Here is an 18,353-nt window from a genome sequence, read left to right as displayed (position 1 = left end):
AGCAGGGGGGCAGGGTGTGTGGGACGCTAGATCTCGGGACCCCTAGATCATCATCGCAGCTGTCTACTAAGTCACCCAGGCGCTCTTGAGTAAAAGTTTTATAACGATCCTGACTTGACCTTGTTGCAACTCCCCCGGGGAATTCAACCCTTGCTCCTTCGTGTAAGTACAACATCCCAGGTTCACCTAGGTGGCTCAGTCATTAAACGTCTACAATGGGCAATGGGCTACAATGGGCAAATGGGCTCGGCACTTCTTCCCCTTCTCACTCCCCCTGCAGCTATCTCCGCCAAAATCTTTAAAGAAAAAAAACCCAATACCCCTAAAACAGTAAAACTTCTCTAATTAAAAGTGGGTAACAATAATGAAACCCATAGGAACAAGAACTCCAACTCTATCTTTAAGAACATTTGTCAGGGGAAAGCGCGAACGCAGTCCCCCACTACCACAAATTATGCAGTCGAGTTTCCCACATTTGGGGAAATCGCAGGGGTCAGCACATCCGGAGTGCAATGGATGAGCCTCGCCCTGGGAAAACCACCTTCGTGATCATGGTATCTCCCCTGCCAGGTAAGTATGAGTTGCTAGTCCTGTCTGGCACTCTACCCTCGTCCTCAACACACTATACAGTCATGGTCAATTACATTCCGAGTTCTTTAAGCCTTCGGTTCCAAACTGCAAGGTTATTCACATGACACTGACCGAAGCGCACCAGTGGATATGTAGTGGAAACTCTGCCTCGTGAAGAATGAACTCGAACACGGAGTCACCGCGCCCTTCATCTCCATATGCCCGCCTCTTGTCACTTGTCGTCACTCTTGACGTCACTTTGCTTGTTGGAGAAACGGATAAATTCGTTCTAGCTATGCTTCGCAACGATTTAAAAGACAGTCACGACAGGTGTAGCTGGGAGCAGGGAGGTTTAAAATTCTTTGCCTTCTCCGGTGGTACGCAAAAGTTCCGGCGTGCATTTGTTACGAGTCTGAATTCTGCGCTGCAGGACAGGGCAATTTGGAAGGCAGTGGCCTGCAGCTGGCGGAGGCCAGTGTGACAGCACAGTCCGTTACGCTGGTCTGAATCACTGTTCCTCTCTGGGACTAGGCATACCCTCAGTCTCTCTCAGCCTCCATTTCCCTAAATTGTAAAGAAAAAGTACTGCCTGCCTACCTCACAAGGTTTCTGTGAGGACGGAATAAGGCTGCAGGTGAAATGCAGCCTCGAGCCCCTCCACCCCCACCCAGCCACGCTCCAGGACAGGCGCCTTGTGTAATTGGGAAATCAAAGCTGGCTTGACCGAGATTCGAGTCTGCAGTTTTTGGCACAAAGGGAAGGGGCATCCGGCCTGGATTTGGTAACAAACCGAGTGCCCCTCCCTTCTTTTCAGACAAAAACAGAGAACACTTTAGGGTTGTTTTGTTTGTCTGTTTTTGTTTGTTCCCCCCCCCCCCCCTTTCTGCCCTTGCTGGCTAGGTGCTCTAGGCAAAACAATGATGTTTGCAGGAACTGTGTATCAAAGGCTCTGATCGTGTAGAGGCAAAATTTTACCTCTGCCCTGATAGCATCTCTGGCTGGGCATGAGAATTAAATTGGCGTCCACAGGGCACCTGGGTGGCTCAGTTGGTTAAGCGACTGCCTTCGGCTCAGGTCATGATCCTGGAGTCCCGGGATCGAGTCCCGCATCGGGCTCCCTGCTCGGCGGGGAGTCTGCTTCTCCCTCTGACCCTCCTCCCTCTCATGCTCTCTGTCTCTCATTGTCTCTCTCCCAAATAAATAAAATCTTTGAAAAAAAAAAAAAAAATTGGCGTCCACAGTTTAACAGGATAAAAGCATAAAAAATTTAACATAAATTTACCTAACACAGAAGCTCTTAAAAGGAAATGAAGAGGGGCGCCTGGGTGGCTCAGTCGTTAAGCGTCTGCCTTCGGCTCAGGTCATGATCCCAGGGTCCTGGAATCGCATCGGGCTCCCTGCTCCGCGGGAAGCCTGCTTCTCCCTCTCCCACTCCCCCTGCTTGTGTTCCCTCTCTCGCTGTGTCTCTCTCTGTCAAATAAATAAATAAAATATTGAAAAAAAAAAAAAAGGAAATGAAGACTCAAAGAAATGGCAAAACTAAATGCTTTCATATTAGGTTGAACAAAGAGAGACAATTGTTTTTGTTTTTTTGTTTTTTTTTTTTATTTTGAGGCAGTTGTGGAAAAGTAACATATATGGGGACTTTACATAGACATGAATTCTTTTTAACAAGGTGTGTACAGGGGCGCCTGAGTGGCTCAGTTGGTTAAGCGGCTGCCTTCAGCTCAGGTCATGATCCCAGGGTCCTGGGATCCTGGGATCCGTCCTGCTCGGCGGAGAGCCTGCTTCTCCCTCTCCCTCTGTCTGCCGCTCTGCCTACTTGTGTTCTCTCTCTATCTCTGTTAAATAAATAAATAAAAATCTTTATAAAAAAAAAAAAACAAGGTGTGTACAAAATTCTCTCAGTTTTGACTCCCTTTCTCTGGGAACATTTCTTTTCCCCTGGTATAGGGAGAACATTTTTTTTTTTTTTTTTTTTATAAAGATTATTTATTTGAGAGAGCGAGAATGAGAGAGAGAGTACATGAGAGGGGGGAGGGTTAGAGAGAGAAGCAGGCTCCTCGCCAAGCAGGGAGCCCGATGCGGGACTCGATCCAGGGACTCCAGGATCATGACCTGAGCCGAAGGCAGCTGCTTAACCAACTGAGCCACCCAGGCGCCCAGGGAGAACATTTTTTACATGGCAGTTTTATCTCCTGATTTCAGGAAGAAAAGGGTAGATCAGACCTACCCTTATATCTGCTGTTTTTCAAGTGCTTTTAGCTCAAAGGAATCCTTGTGCCAAAGTGGCATATTTGGGGGTGGCATATTCTGCTACCCTTCAATGGTATTTCCCTCTTAGAACGTATGATTTTTTAAGTCATCTCTGAGCACAACGTGCGGCTTGAACTCACAACCCCCAAATCACAGTCTCATGCTCTACCAACTGAGCCAGCCAGGCACCCCAGAACATGTGATTTTTTAAAAAGCTTTGCTTTAGGGTGCCTGGTGGCTCAGTCGGTAAGTGTCTGCCCTGGGCTCTGGTTGTGATCCCAGGGTCCTGGGATTGAGTCCCGTGTCTGGCTCCCTGCTCAGCGGGGAATCTGCTTCTCCCTCTCCCTTTTCCCCTCTGCCCTGCTTGTTCTCTCTCTCGCTTCTCTCTCAAATAAATAAATACAATCTTTTTTTAAAAAAAAAAGCTTTGCTTTATTTACATTTTTGAGGGCATTTATGTCCCTTACAGATAATTTGGAAAAGGCAGAAAAGTATTTTTAAAACATTAAACCACATCCTGCTATACAATTACGACTGTTAACACTCTGATATTAAGCATGGTAATTTCAATATGAATATATATTTTAATAGGATTATACTTCACATGCTGCTTTATGTTTTCCACTCCTTTTGCTATATACATTGGGTCACAGATAACTGTATAATCAATATTCTATTGCTTCTAGTTTACTGCCACTGTTCATATACATGAACAGCCTTGTCGATATATCTTTGTAAGTGATGATTTCTTGGGGTTGTTTTTATTTATTTACTTATTTAATTAAAAAAATGTTTTTGTTTTTTAAGATTTTTATTTATTTATTTGACAGAGAGAGACACAGCGAGAGAGGGAACACAAGCAGGGGGAGTGGGAGAGGGAGAAGCAGGCTTCCGGCCGAGCAGGGAGCCCGACGCGGGGCTCGATCCCAGGATCCTGGGATCATGACCTGAGCTGAAGGCAGATGCCCAACGACTGAGCCACCCAGGAGCCCTAAAAAAATGTTTTTAAGTAAACTGTACACCAACGTGGAGCTCAAACTCACAACCCCGAGATCAAGAGTCGCATGCCCTACCAACTGAGCCTGCCAGGCATCCCTCTTGGGGTAATTTTTAGTAGTTTTCCCCTGTTATTTTACAGTCATCTTAAGAAGTGCCTTAAGTTATTGTGGGAGGGGAGGGTAGAGGTGACATATGATACATATTTTTAAGTTCTTTAAAAACTTTTCCCTGATTTCTTTTATCTTTCAAAGTCTAGATCTCTAATTTTAGGGCTCATAGTTAATTATAAAAATAACTTCAAGTTTGTTAAGAATAAGAGGAAAGTTTAAATTGTATAATGTAGCATGCCATAAAAGCAGCATACAAAATTGAATATATACTATAATTAAAACTATTTCTAAACAGTATTTAAGGGACTTAAGGGAAATACACCAAAATACAAACTAACATAATTATGTCAGTGTCAACAAAGAACTCTGAACTAATGTTTTTTCCTCTAAATATTATGTAACACAACTACAATATTACTTGTATTAAAAAAAAAAGTTAACCCTAATTATATACATCTAGTACCAAAAAACGTTCATGCTTTTGACCTAGAAATTTCTTTTAATTTACCTAAAGGAAGTAATTCTAGAGAATGACAATGTCCTATGTACAAAGGTGTTCATCATAGATTTACTTACAATTGCAAAAACCAAAATCACCCAAAAACCTTAGCTATCAAAACAATAGGGAAATGAAGTATTAAGCAAACATAATAGTAAATAATAAGAATATATATAATATATAACAAGAATAATAACATGGAAAAAATTTATATATAAGGTTCAGAGAAAAAGAGGATATGAAATGGTATGTATACCATGACTACAATTTTGTAAAATTTTGTATCTTAAAGAAAATTACTGGAAGGAAATGCACTTAGAGGACCTAAATTTTACTGGTTGTGAGATACAGGTTACAGAATTTTAATAGTATTGTTAGACTGTTTTTTCTTCATAATAAGGAGACCAAATCCTGGTTGAACCATCATGGGGTATTTTGCATAGTATTTAAAGTTTTGAACACTGGGTTTAGCATTGAATAGTTTTAGGTTCAAATTGTAATTTCACCATATTTTAGCTATTAGTGCTTTAATATACTGTCTAGGAATGATAATTATCAGTGTTAATTCATATATACATAGAGAATAAAACAACCAATTATAACAACCAACTAAATCAAAAGCCTCAAATAAGCCAAGATGGAGAAACACAACCTCTCCCTCAGCACAGTGAATATCGGGAGAGTTCCCAAATACCTGGGGAAGGGCATTACTGGCATACCTACCAGTCTCTCTCAGATCATGGCTGCCCCACCAGCTCAGATGTTCTGTTCCAACAGACATGCCCCTCAGTGAGTCTCACCCCCATCTCTGAATTTTCCACCCATTTCTTAGCCCATGGAGATTACGGAAGGACTGATATGTAGAAATATAATGAGGGCGGCATGTATATTCAATTTTTATTTATTTGTATATTCAATTTTTAAAAAGCTGAGTTTTTAAGTTCATAAGGCAGATGTGACTGACAAGAAGTTGTCCATAGTGCCAAAAAACTGAATCTAATCCACTACCAGGAAAGCATGAGTAACTCTCTACAACCACTCTACAAGCACCCTGGGTTGCAGGTAGCTGAACCCATTCACTCCTGACACACATTGGCCCTGTCTCTGCAGTATAAACCACAGTCACGCTATTTAGACATTTGCTAGATAACCTCATCCACACAGTGTGTCCCAGCCCACTTCAGTCATATAATATCATTTCATTATTGAACTACCTTCCTAATTTCATTCCAGGAGTTTTGACTTCACAGAAGGAAGGTAAAATTTTGGCTGTTTTCATGGTATCCATGAATGCCAGGCTGGCCACAGCCCTGAGACCTCTAGAACTATTTGTGTCCCCCACAGATTTGATTTCACAGGTACTCAGACTTTTTGCTATTCTGAGGGCCATATTGTCTACTCTAGTCTCTTCGGCATTCACCAAGTATTTTTTAATTTCTTTGAGTGCTGCTAATGATTAAAAAAACCAACTTATTCTCAAGTCATTACTTATATGTATGTAGTGCACACTTCTCACAGCCACCTAAACTTCTAAGATGGCAGCCACTAGCTTAAGCACTAAGAGAAATAATGTAGAGATAGATTCTGCCTACAATAATAATACATTATATGTTAAAAAAGAAGAAGAAGAAGAAGAAGAAGAAGAAGAAGAAGAAGAAGATAGCAGGAGGGGAAGAATGAAGGGGGGGAAATCGGAGGGGGAGACGAACCATGAGAGACAGTGGACTCTGAAAAACAAACAGGGTTCTAGAGGGGATGGGGTAGGAGGATGGGTTAGCCTGGTGATGGGTATTAAAGAGGGCACGTTCTGCACGGAGCACTGGATGTTATACGCAAATAATGAATCATGGAACACTACATCAAAAACTAATGATGTAATGTATGGTGATCATAAAAAAAAAGAATTAAAAAAATAAAAATTAAAAATAAAGAAAAAAAAAGATCACAACCTGTGGGGAAAACAGACCTGCCTGCCAGAACTATACAAAAAGTGGTGAGAACTAATAAAAAAGTCAGGTTCAGTCAGGACCACCTAATGATTTTGAAGGGCCTACACACTTTTTCCTTCATGGGCCCCTTCCTCCATTAAAAAAATAAAAATAAAAAATAATAATAAATAAAATTACGTGACTGCACTGATAACATAAATATATTATTATATATGACATTTCCTTTTTTTTTTTTTTTAAGTAAACTCTACTCCCAACGTGGGGCTCTGAACTCATGAATCCAAGATCAAGAGTTGCATACTCTGCTGCTGAGCCAGCCAAGCACCCCCTATATGACATTCTCTTTTTTCTTTTCTTTTTTAAAGATTTTATTTATTTGAGAGAGAGAGCACGAGCAGGGAGAGGAAGCAGCAGACTCCCTGGACTCCTGGCTTGATCCCAGGACCCTGAGATCATGACCTGAGCCAAAGGCAGACCCTTAACCGACTGAGCCACCCACCCAGGCACCCCTATGACATTTTCTTCCACCGAAAAATTTTTTCTTTGATTTTAAAAGTGCTTTAAGCGCCCTGCCTACAGTACCTAAATGTTTAAATCAATCCTGAATTCAATGGTGGTTTGCGTGGACACCAGATAGCTTTACAAGAGAAAGTTGAATGTTGAAGTAATGCACTCTTCGACATAGTGAAGAAAAACCAGTCATCCCAAAGATGGAGCAAAGCCTTCCTAGAACTTCAAAATAAGGGAGAAACACCAACCACTAAAACATAAAACGAGTATACTTACACTCTAATAATAACAACGCTTAAGAACAGAAAACAGTTTAAGTAACAAAATTCTTAATCCCACACAACCAAAATATTCTTAACCAACACAAAATCAACCTGCCTGTTCTTTGAAACACATTTGTACAAGGGAAAGCGCGAACGCAGTCCCCCACTACCACAAATTATGCAGTCGAGTTTCCCACATTTGGGGAAATCGCAGGGGTCAGCACATCCGGAGTGCAATAGATAAGCCTCGCCCTGGGGAAACCACCTTCATGATCATGGTATCTCCCCCTGCCAGGTAAGTATGAGTTAAAAGTGAACACAGCAATGCCCGCGGCCGTGCACACCATTCTAAGGTTGGGGTCACTCCTGAAATAACTCTAAATGGCCTTTATCTACAAATAGCGACACTCAACACCAGATTTTCGTACTATGTATCTTAGTATTGGGAACAGCAGATAATCATACACATCCTTCCAGGGAAACACGGTTCCAAAGGCCCTGAGTCTTAAATCTACATACCCCAACTCCCGGCATAACGTCACACGCGCTCGGCCCGGCAGAGCCCGCAGCTGCGCCCCCTTGAGGCTGGCTTCGCAGACCTGTTCCTCCTCCCATTTGCCCCAACCTGTTTCCTGACAGAAATCCATCCCTCTCCCAACTTTTGGCATAGCTGAAGGTCTTCAGATCTCCCTATGTAAAGTACTCTTCAGCAAACAAACACGAGCTTTTAACCGCAAGCCAGCTTGGCTTCAGGCTTTCCGGGGATACTAATGCATCACACCAGTCCGGCACCATTTCCTCCTATTCCAGGAACTGGAGAAACAAGGGTGTCCAGGAGAAACTCCTGGCTGGCTACGTGTTAGCAGGGTGTATTGCAGAGTAAGGGTTTTGGAATCCAAGATCTTGACTGCAATTCAGTGTACACACTGCCCACGACTCTAGATAAGCTTCTAGCCTCTGAATCTCTTCCTCAGTTTGTGCAGAATGGGGAAGAACTATGCAGTCAGACCTCCACCCAGCTCAGGCCCCAGGCTTTGTCTCCTACCCCTCCCTGTCCATGGTCTGTTAATAACACCTAGCCCCTAAGGATGGACTGCTTTTCTTGAGAGCAATCTAGCCTGTGCCTATATTGCTGCCTTACTTTCTCTCTGCCTGGAATTCAGTTACCTCATCCATTAGACTGTGGGCCTCTAGAGCAGGGTTTTTCTTGTTTGTTTCTTTTAAAATAGTCAAGACAACACAACGTATAATTATTACATATATTATTTTACCAACTAATTTTATTCTCTCATTAAAAATATGTAGGAAGCAGGATTTTAAATTTCTGCATCTCTGGAGCTCTCTGGAAAAGCTCAGATGAAAACTTAAAACATTTACTGAAAAGAGAATGTACATATACATTCCAAAGGCTGAATGCTGAGACCTCCCTCTCATATTCCATTTGGTTTCCAGGACCCTAGCAACCAAGCCTTTACCTTCCAGGATACTGGAAGTTTCCTCTGAAGAATGTGATCACCATAAAACAAAGTCCCAAAAATGTCAGCCATGGGCTTTCAGAAAGACTACTATGCAGATTATTCTGCAGGGTGCCAAACACCTCACCTTGGCCCTCAGAGCTTCCAATCAACTTGTTAATATAATTTTAAATTTCTGCATGACCGTCCATCTTATGAATGGCTCATTATTTATAAAATTGTTCCCCTGTTGCTGGACACTTAGGTTGCTTCAGTTTTTCACTACACTAAATTCTGGGTGATGGGCAGAGATGGTATACTGAACATCTATAAATAATCAAGGAACACTGAACCACCAAGGATGACCAGACGTTGACAAACGCCTCCAACATGAAAGCTAGTAGCTAAACCAACCAAAAGACAATTTGGAGGAAACAGGTTATGCAAAGGGAAGAAAACTAAAAACAAAAATAAAAACTATCATTAAAATACTCAGATAGGGGCGCCTGGGTGGCTCAGATGGTTAGGCATCTGCCTTCGGCTCAGGTCATGGTCCCAGGGTCCTAGGATCGAGCCCCGCATCGGGCTCCCTGGTCAGTGGGAAGCCTGCTTCTCCCTCTCCCACTCCCCATGCTTGTGTTCCCTCTCTCACTGTATCTCTGTCAAAAAATAAATAAAATCTTTAAAACAAAACAAATAAAATCCTCAGAGAGCTAAAAGACCTTGCATCTGAAAAATAAGTGTAAGAAGCTATACAAATAGAAAATTTTAAAAGAGGTCTTAAATATATGACTGTAGAAGTAAAAAACTGAATATATGCATTGAGTGAAAAATATGGATAGAAAACAAAATTTTTTTTTAATTAGAAGACCACTGTAGGGGTTCTAAATTAAAAACCAAGGAGGGGAGGGACGCCTGGGTGGCTCAATCGGTTAAGTGGCTGCCTTCGGCCCAGGTCATGATCCCAGAGTCCTGGGATCGAGTCTCACATCGGGCTCCTTGCTCAGCAGGGAACCTGCTTCTCCCTCTCTCTCCCTCTGCTAGTGCTCTCTCTGTCAAATAAAATCTTTAAAAAAATAAAAAAATAAAAACCAAGGAGGGGAAATCACCAATGAAATAATACAAGAGAATTTCCCAACATGAAAAGTTTCCTGGTTGAAATGGCCCTTGTTCAGGCACCCCATAAAATGAATGACTTTAAGACACACTATGACACATTAGGAAATTACAGAATAATAGAAACAAAGAGATGATTCTGCAGCTTTTCCAAGAGAGAATGAAAGGTTAGTCACATATGTCACATTAAAAAGATCAGGAATCAGAAAGCCTTCTCAATAACTTTTGGAGGGTAGAAATCAATAAAGTGATGTCTTTGTCATGATGAAGGAAAATTTAACTCCAATACAGAATTTGATTCCCATTTAAACTATTACCTATGCAGCCTACCCATGTAGTAGGCTGAAAGAGTGATGGGTTTAGGGGCGCCTGGCTGGCTCAATCAGTACAGCATACGACTCTTGATCTCAGGCTCATGAGTTCAAGCTTCACTTTGGGTGTAAAGATTACTTAAATTAAACTTTAAAAAAAAGTGATGGGTTTACATAGGAGAAAAATAGAAGTAGATAGATCTCCAGAAAGAATATCTGGCGTGACTTCCTCTGTAGAGAACAATAGGCTATTGGAAGGTATGGGAAGAATTAGGCCATTCCTAATTGAGGGGAAAGAAACCAAGTGAAAAAAGGTAAAATTAAACAGAAAAAAAAAAACTAAAAAGAGAAAAAACAAAATTAAAGGAAACTTGGTGACTTTCAATGACCACGCTCTGCTGTGCATGTTTGCATAAGAGAAATATAAATACTGAATATTGATTTAACCAAGTGATTTAATCAACTGGTTTTATTTATTTATTTATTTGTCAGAGAGACAGAGCACAAGCAGGGGAAGTGGCAGGCAGAGGGAGAAGCAGGCTTCCCGCTGAGCAGGGAGCCCAATGAGGGACTTGATCCCAGGACCCTGGGATCATGACCCGAGCCGAAGGCAGACGTTTAACGACTGAGCCACCCAGGTGTCCCTAATCAACTGGTTTTAAACTATATTAGGAAAAATAGAAAAGAGATGGTGGTGCAAGAGAGCTAAATCCTCCTTTACTTTTTTTTAAAGTAAGCTCTCCGCCCAATGGGGGGCTTGAACTCATGACCCTGCAATCAAGAATCGCATGCTCTACTGACTGAGCCACTCAGGCACCCCACTATTTGAGTTTTTAAATCAAGTAGTTGTGTTACTTTGAAAGAAAATTTAAAAGTGTGTTGTGAAATATCTGTACTTTGGGTCTCTCATCATTTAGTTTTAAATAAAGTGCCAAAAATAGTACTCACGTGACTACATTTAATTATTTACACTTAGAAGCCTACTGAGAGATCGTATTTTTATATACCAGGCCCCTGGAGATACTTTAACCTGGTCAGACTGTGAGGGTCAGGAAGGACTGGAAATATAGGTGCACAAGGATTTGTTCTAGGAAGAAGCAGTGAAAACTGCATCTATAAGACAGGTGAACATGAGCTTGGAGGTCAAGTTAGATCTGGGAACTAGGAAGAACCAGAACATACCATACCCTGAAACTGAAACACAATCAGCAGAATAAAAAGGTTAACAGTTGTCTGCAGACACATCCAGTTGCCAGCAATACCTTCACAAAGATATAACTAAGAGGCTTTTAAAAATACCCAGATCTGGGTCGCCTGGGTGGCTCAGTCGGTTAAGCAGCTGCCTTTGGCTCAGGTCACGATCCCAGGATCCTGGGATCGAGTCCCGCATCGGGCTCCTTGCTCAGCAGGGAGCCTGCTGCTTCTCCCTCTGCCTGCAGCTCCCCCTGCTTGTACTCTCGCTCACTCTCTCTCGCCCACGCTCTAATAAATAAATAAATAAAATCTTAAAAAAAAAAAAAAATACCCAGATCTGGGGTGGCTGACTGGCTCAGTTGGTGGAGCATGTGACACTTGATCTTGGGGTTGTGAGGTTGAGCCCCATGCTGGGTGTAAAGATTACGTAAAAAAAATAAAATCTTTAAAAAAACCCCCCAAAAACCCAGGGGCATCCGGCTTTCTGCTCAGCGGGGAGTCTGCTTCTCCCTCTCCCTGACACGCCCCCTGCTTGTGCTCTCTGTCAGATAAATAACTAAAATCTTAAAAAAATACCCAGATCCAATCCAGGTGTTGTGTCCTATAATAAAAGACAGCTGAAATTATTCTACTTAACTGTTAACTGTCTCAGGTAGAAAGGATTAACAGAAGAGGGTGGTCTCCTAAACAGGGCTCAAAAGTCCCAAATGGCTGCCTGGCAGATGAAAATAGCTATTTAAGGGGCGCCTGGGTGGCTCAGTCGTTAGGCAGCTGCCTTAGGATCAGGTCATGATCCCAGGGTCCTGGGATGGAGCTCCCTGCTCAGTGGGAGGCCTGCTTCTCCCTCTCCCACTCCCCCTGCTTGTGTTCGCTCTCTCGCTCTCTCTCTCCATCAAAATAAATAAATAAAATGTTTAAAAAAATAGCTATTTAAGAGAGTAATATATCCTGGTTATTTTAACAGCCTCAAGAGTCCAGAATTCAAACTGACCTAGAGAAGAACAAACCAGTCAGAAATAAACCTTAATCCTCTTTTCTCACAAGAGATAAAATCGGGGGGTGCCTGGGTGGCTCAGCCGTTAAGCGTTTGCCTTCGGCTCGGGTCATGAACCCAGCGTCCTGGGATCGAGCCCCACATCGAGCCCCACATCGGGCTCCCTGCTCTGCGGGAAGCCTGCTTCTCCCTCTCCCACTTCCCCTGCTTGTGTTCCCTCTCTCGCTGTGTCTCTCTGTCAAATAAATAAATAAAATCTTAAAAAAAAAAAAAAAGATAAAATCGGGAGAAACAATAAAGTTAGCATTCCGATGCCACCAATTAGGTGGTACAGGTTTACTTGCTTGACAAAAATACAGAATAACAGAAAAAATGCAGAATAACAGTATATTATTTAGTAATAAAAAGGAACAAAATAATAAATGTATCAGTATGAATGAAACTCAAAAACATGACATGAAAGAAGTCAGACACAACACTCTTTATGGTTCCATTTTATTTATTTATTTTTAAAGATTTTATTTATTTGAGAGAGAGAATGAGAGAGAGAGAGAGCATGAGAGGGGATAGGGTCAGAGGGAGAAGCAAACTCCCCACTGAGCAGGAAGCCCCATGCAGGACTCGATCCTGGAACTCCAGAATCATGACCTGAGCCGAAGGCAGTTGCTTAACCAACTAAGCCACCCAGGCATCCTACGGTTCCATTTTATATGAAATTTCTAGACAAGGCAAATCAATAAGAGAAAGATCCATTGTTGCCTATGGCTAGGGCTGGGGCATGGCAACTGGGCACAGGAGAATTTGGGGGGGGGTCATAAAAATGTGCTAAAACTGGACTGTGGTAATGGTTGGACAATTGTATAAAATATTAATCATTAAGCCAAATAATGACTGAATGTTATGTGTATATTATACTTCAATAAAGCGGTTAAAAATGTCAAGAAAAAGAGCTGTTATCTTTAGAGATACATACTGAAATCATCATGGCTGAAATACTATATATGGGATTTACTTCAAAACAGGTTTGGGGGGACGCCTGGGTGGCTCAGTTGGTTAAGCGGCTGCCTTCGGCCGGGGTCATGATCCCAGGGTCCTGGGATCGAGTCCTACATCGGACTCCTTGCTCAGCAGGGAGCCTGCTTCTCCCTCTCTCTCCCTCTGCTTGTGCTCTGTCAAATAAATAAAATCTTAAAAAAAAAAAACAAACAGGTTTGGGGGTTTAGGATGTGGAGGTATAGATGAAACAAGATTGGTCTTGAGTTGATCACTGCTGAAGCTTGGTGTGGCTAAATGGGAGAATACTATATTAATCTATTTTAGTTTACATTAGAAGTTTTTCATAATAAAAAAACAAGTTTTTCATAATATAAAGGAGACCATCCCTTCCCTCATGATTTTGAGTACCTGAGATGTTGATACCCTGGCCTCCCCATCTGTGAATAAGAATGGATGGAGAGGAGGAACAGGAGGTACAGCGTCCTGGATTCTATATTTAATAGGTGAAAAAAGAACTGAAGGTACAGATCAGATTTAGGGGTCCTATTTTTCTCCTTTCTTCTCATATCACACATTCAATCCACAGTCTTTATCGTTTTTCTTAAAAAATAATAAGAATCTGACCACTTCTCACCATCTCCAGTGCTACCACTTTGGTACAAGCCATTCTCATCTTATGCCTAGAAGAGTGCAGTAACCTAAGTGATCTCCCTTCTTCCAGTCTATTAACACAGTAGCCAAGTATCCTGCTAAAGCCTAAATCCAATCATGTCACTCTTCTGCTCAAAAAACTAATTTAACATAACTCTGAGAAAACAGAAGAGAAGGAAACATTTTCCACGTCCCAACTGACACCAAGGATCTTCAGTGGTGCACCCAAGGGAAAGAGCCAACTTATTTTATGAACCAGCATTACTCTGATACCTAAACAGGATGAAGACCATGTAAGAAAAGTACAGACTATTATCCATCATGGACATAGATACAAAATTACTTTAGTTCCTCTAAAATTGCAAACCAAATCCAGCAATAAAGGAAAAGGGTAAAATATCATGTGGGACTTATCTCGGGAATACAAAGTTGGTTTAACATTAGAAAATCAAGCCATATAATTCATCACATCCACAGATTAAGAAGTAGTTGCAGAAAAAGTTAACAAAATTCAGCACCCATTTATGATTTTTAAAAAACGTATCAAGGTATCAGTTTGATAAACGGTATCTATGAAAATCTACAGCTAATATACTTCATGGTAAAAGTATCTTTCTTCCAGATAAAGAACAAAACAAGAATGACTACTTTAGCCACTTTTATTCAACACTATACTGGAGGTTCTTAGCTAGAGCTTACGGCAAGGAAAACAAAAACTCTTGGTTTGGAAAGAAAGAAGGAAAAATGTTTTTATTCACATATGACAGCAGTTTATGTAGAAAATCCTAAAGCATTTAACCCCCCAATACTAAAACTCATAATGGAATTTAGCAAAGTCACAGGATACAAGATTAATACATAAAAATCAATTGTATTTCGGGGCGCCTGGGTGGTTCAGTTGTTAAGCGTCTGCCTTTGGCTCAGGTCATGATCCCAGGGTCCTGGGATCGAGCCCTACATCGGGCTCCCTGCTCCGCGGGAAGCCAGCTTCTCCCTCTCCCACTCCCCCTGCTTGTGTTCCCTCTCTCACTGTGTCTCTCTGTGTCAAATAAATAAAATCTTAAAAATAAATAAATAAGTAAACTTAACAATATAGTTTATATTTTAAAAAATCAATTGTATTTCTTCTTTTTTTTTTTTAAGATTTTATTTATTTATTTCAGAGAGAGAGAATGAGAGCACATGAGAGGGGGGAGGGGCAGAGGGAGAAGCAGACTCCCTGCTGAGCAGGGAGCCCGATGCGGGACTCGATCCTGGGACTCCAGGATCATGACCTGAGCTGAAGGCAGTCGCTTAACCAACTGAGCCACCCAGGCGCCCTGTATTTCTTTTTTATTAAAGATTTTATTTATTTATTTGAGACAGAGAGCACAAGTGGGGGAGAGGGAGAAGCAGGCTCCCTGCCGAGCAAGAAGTCCAATACAGGGCTTGATCCCAGGACCCTGGAATCATGACCCCGGCCGAAGGCAGACGCTTAACTGACTGGGCCACCCAGGCACCCCAAAAATCAACTGTATTTCTGTGTACCAGCAACAAAACACTTAGAAAATGAAAATTTTAAGTCAAAGAAAGACAAATCCCACATGATTTCACTTATATGTAGAATCTATGACAAAACAAAATTTAGATTCACCAATATAGAGAACAAATTGATGGTTGGTTGTCAGAGGGGAGGGGGGCAAGGGGTGTAATGGAAGAAGGGGATTAAGAAGTACAAACTTCCAGCTATAAAATAAATAAGTCATGGGGATGTAACATACAGTATGGGGAATTTGGTCAATAATCTATTAATTTTGTAAGGTGATAGATGGTAAATGTATACAAATGTCCAATCACTATGTTGTACACCTGAAACTAATCTAAATATTTTATGTCAATTATACTTGAATAAGTAAAAGAAAATGAAATTTCAAAATACTATTTACAAGTGGCAAATACTTCACATTTTCCTACCACTCAAATTTCTTCCTGTATTTTCTTCTATCACTCTAGTCTACAATATAGATTTTTTTCAAATATTTTATTTATTTATTTGACAGAGAGAGCGAGCATGAGCAGCAGGGAGGAAGAAGGCGAGAGGGAGAAACAGGCTCCCCGCCGAGCAGGGAGCCCGACATGGGGCTCGATCCCAGCACCCTGAGATGATGACCTGAGCCAAAGGCAGATGTTTAACCGACTGAGCCACCCAGGCGCCCCATGGTCTACAATATTATTAACAAATTATTTCTTTTTATGACTGGAAGGGGCAAAATCCTAACAGTTTCTTTTAAAACCCCAAAGCCTTGCTAATATCCTTATCCTTCCAAGTGAGGAGCTAACAAGTAATAAAGAGATGTGATTTAAAATCATCAAGGTGGGGCGCCTGGGTGGCTCAGTCGGTTAAGCCTCTGACTCTTGGTTTTGGCTCAGGTCATAACCTTGGTTTAGGGTCATGGGATGGAACCCTGCGCTCAGCCGGGAGTCGCCTGAGTTTTGCTCCCCCTGCCCCTCCCCCCACTGGTGCGCATATGCACGCGCTCGCGCTTTCTCTCAAATAAATAAATCTTTAAATAAAATAAAATAACCGGGGCACCTGGGTGGCTCAGTCGTTAAGCGTCTGCCTTCGGCTCAGGTCATGATCCCAGAGTCCTGGAATCGAGCCCCACATCGGGTTCCCTGCTCGGCGGGAAGCCTGCTTCTCCCTCTCCCACTCCCCCTGCTTGTGTTCCTGCTCTCGCTCTGTCAAATAAATAAAAAATAAATAAAATAAAATAAAATAACCAAGGGAACCGACTGAAGAACAGAAAATTGTTCCATAAATAAAGGACAGAGGGCGCCTGGGGGGCTCGGTTAGGCGACTGCCTTTGGCTCAGGTCATGATCCTGGAGTTGCGGAACGGAGTCCCATATCCGGCTCCCTGCTCAGCGGGGAGTCTCCTTCTCCCTCTGACCCTCCCCCCTCTCATGTGCTCTCTCTCATTCTCGATCTCTCAAATAAATAAAATCTTTAAAAAAATAAAAGGATAGAGGAAGGAAGGTACTGGGGTAGGGAATATCAGCCAAACGCTCAGTATAAACACCAGCACAAACATTATTTATTGAGGCAACTATTATGAAACAGCTAAACAAGCTTTACACGTAGTACTCTGGGGGTCGCCTTGCTGGCTCAGTAGGTAGAGCATGCCAGTCTTGATCTGGGGTTGTTGAGTTCAAGCCCCATGTTAGGCCTAGAGTTTACTTTAAAAAAAGAAAGAAAAAAAAAAAGTAGTGCTCTGGGGAAAGGAATGGGGCAGGGTGAGAAAGAGTGGATGTTACTTTAATAAAATTATTTGGGGGTAAAAAAATCAAGGTCTAGGAGAAAACATAAAATACTCTCACTAGGAGAGATTGTACTGTAGTCCGGTTCCTCATTTTCGGGAAAATCTAACGATACAGCTCATGAAACATACCTGAAAAGAAACCCCTCTGAAATTTTAACTACTCATTTAAATATAAGTGGTAAATAATAAACGGATGCAGATAGCCTAAGGTGGAGCGAAGTGAGCGCTCTAGTGGTCGGCAGAAGAGTACACTCCACTGGGCTAAATAACTGGTACCAAGCGAACAGCCACGCAAGCAATAATGGCTGCACACATCGTTATACTATCGTAGATAACAGAATGATTACACAAAGCCATACTGATAAATTAAAACCCAGGCAGTAATAAGAGAACCACTATCTTCTCAAAATGCAAGTTACCAGTGGAAAGTGCTCCTCTACCAAAAAATCACAGTCCAGTTTTCCGAATTTGAACTAAGATCAGCAGCACACCCACAGTTCAGTACATAATGTAAATAAACCAACAAACTCATTTATACACCTAACCACCCCTTACCAATACTCCTCCACAGCTACTGTTTTAAGTAGTAGTGCGTCCAGTGACACACAATCCCAAAACCGCTACAAAGAAAAACCAACCAATAATTTTAAAAAACTAGAAAAAAATTATCTTCTCTTTCAAACACAAATCAGGGGAAAGCGCGAACGCAGTCCCCCACTACCACAAATTATGCAGTCGAGTTTCCCACATTTGGGGAAATCGCAGGGGTCAGCACATCCGGAGTGCAATGGATAAGCCTCGCCCTGGGAAAACCACCTTCGTGATCATGGTATCTCCCCTGCCAGGTAAGTATGAGCCAAAAGAATTGTCTGGCACCTCACCCTCAGATTCAAGTCATTCTAAAGATAGGATCACTTTTCTCATGCATTCTATCAACCCCGTTTCTTCTGAAATAGAGAGTCTCCAAGTTATAGTTACTATGCAGCAATATTTTGTATATCTGGATATTAAACAAAATCTAGGAAATATATGCCCAGTGTAAGCACGACCAGCAGTCACTGCGCTTATCTACATATTCCACACCCCTTTTGCGCATCCCATTCCCTAGCTACTCGTGCTGTTCGAATGAAATTTAAAGGGAAAGACACTCTACAGATTTAAAGATAAACGACATTAATTAATT

General features: G+C 41.8%; 3 non-coding genes across 3 annotated transcripts; all 3 read right to left on the bottom strand.

Annotated features, from left to right (window-relative positions):
• Window positions 1–414: 414 nt before the first annotated feature.
• On the bottom strand, window positions 415–578 carry LOC123854834 (U1 spliceosomal RNA). The gene has a single exon (XR_006793392.1). It is a non-coding gene; the product is annotated as a U1 spliceosomal RNA (small nuclear RNA).
• A 6,716-nt stretch (window positions 579–7,294) lies between these two features.
• LOC123854836 (U1 spliceosomal RNA) lies at window positions 7,295–7,459 on the bottom strand. The gene has a single exon (XR_006793394.1). It is a non-coding gene; the product is annotated as a U1 spliceosomal RNA (small nuclear RNA).
• Window positions 7,460–17,859: 10,400 nt separating this feature from the next.
• Window positions 17,860–18,023, bottom strand: LOC123854835 (U1 spliceosomal RNA). The gene has a single exon (XR_006793393.1). It is a non-coding gene; the product is annotated as a U1 spliceosomal RNA (small nuclear RNA).
• Window positions 18,024–18,353: the final 330 nt, after the last annotated feature.

The sequence above is a fragment of the Mirounga angustirostris genome, unplaced genomic scaffold (genome assembly GCF_029215605.1).
Source record: "Mirounga angustirostris isolate CCGP_5_RB_7025 unplaced genomic scaffold, mMirAng1.0.hap1 SCAF_17, whole genome shotgun sequence".
NCBI lineage: Eukaryota > Metazoa > Chordata > Mammalia > Carnivora > Phocidae > Mirounga > Mirounga angustirostris.
The sequence above is the reverse complement of the archived record's forward strand: the minus strand, read 5'-3'. Positions and strand labels throughout refer to the sequence as shown.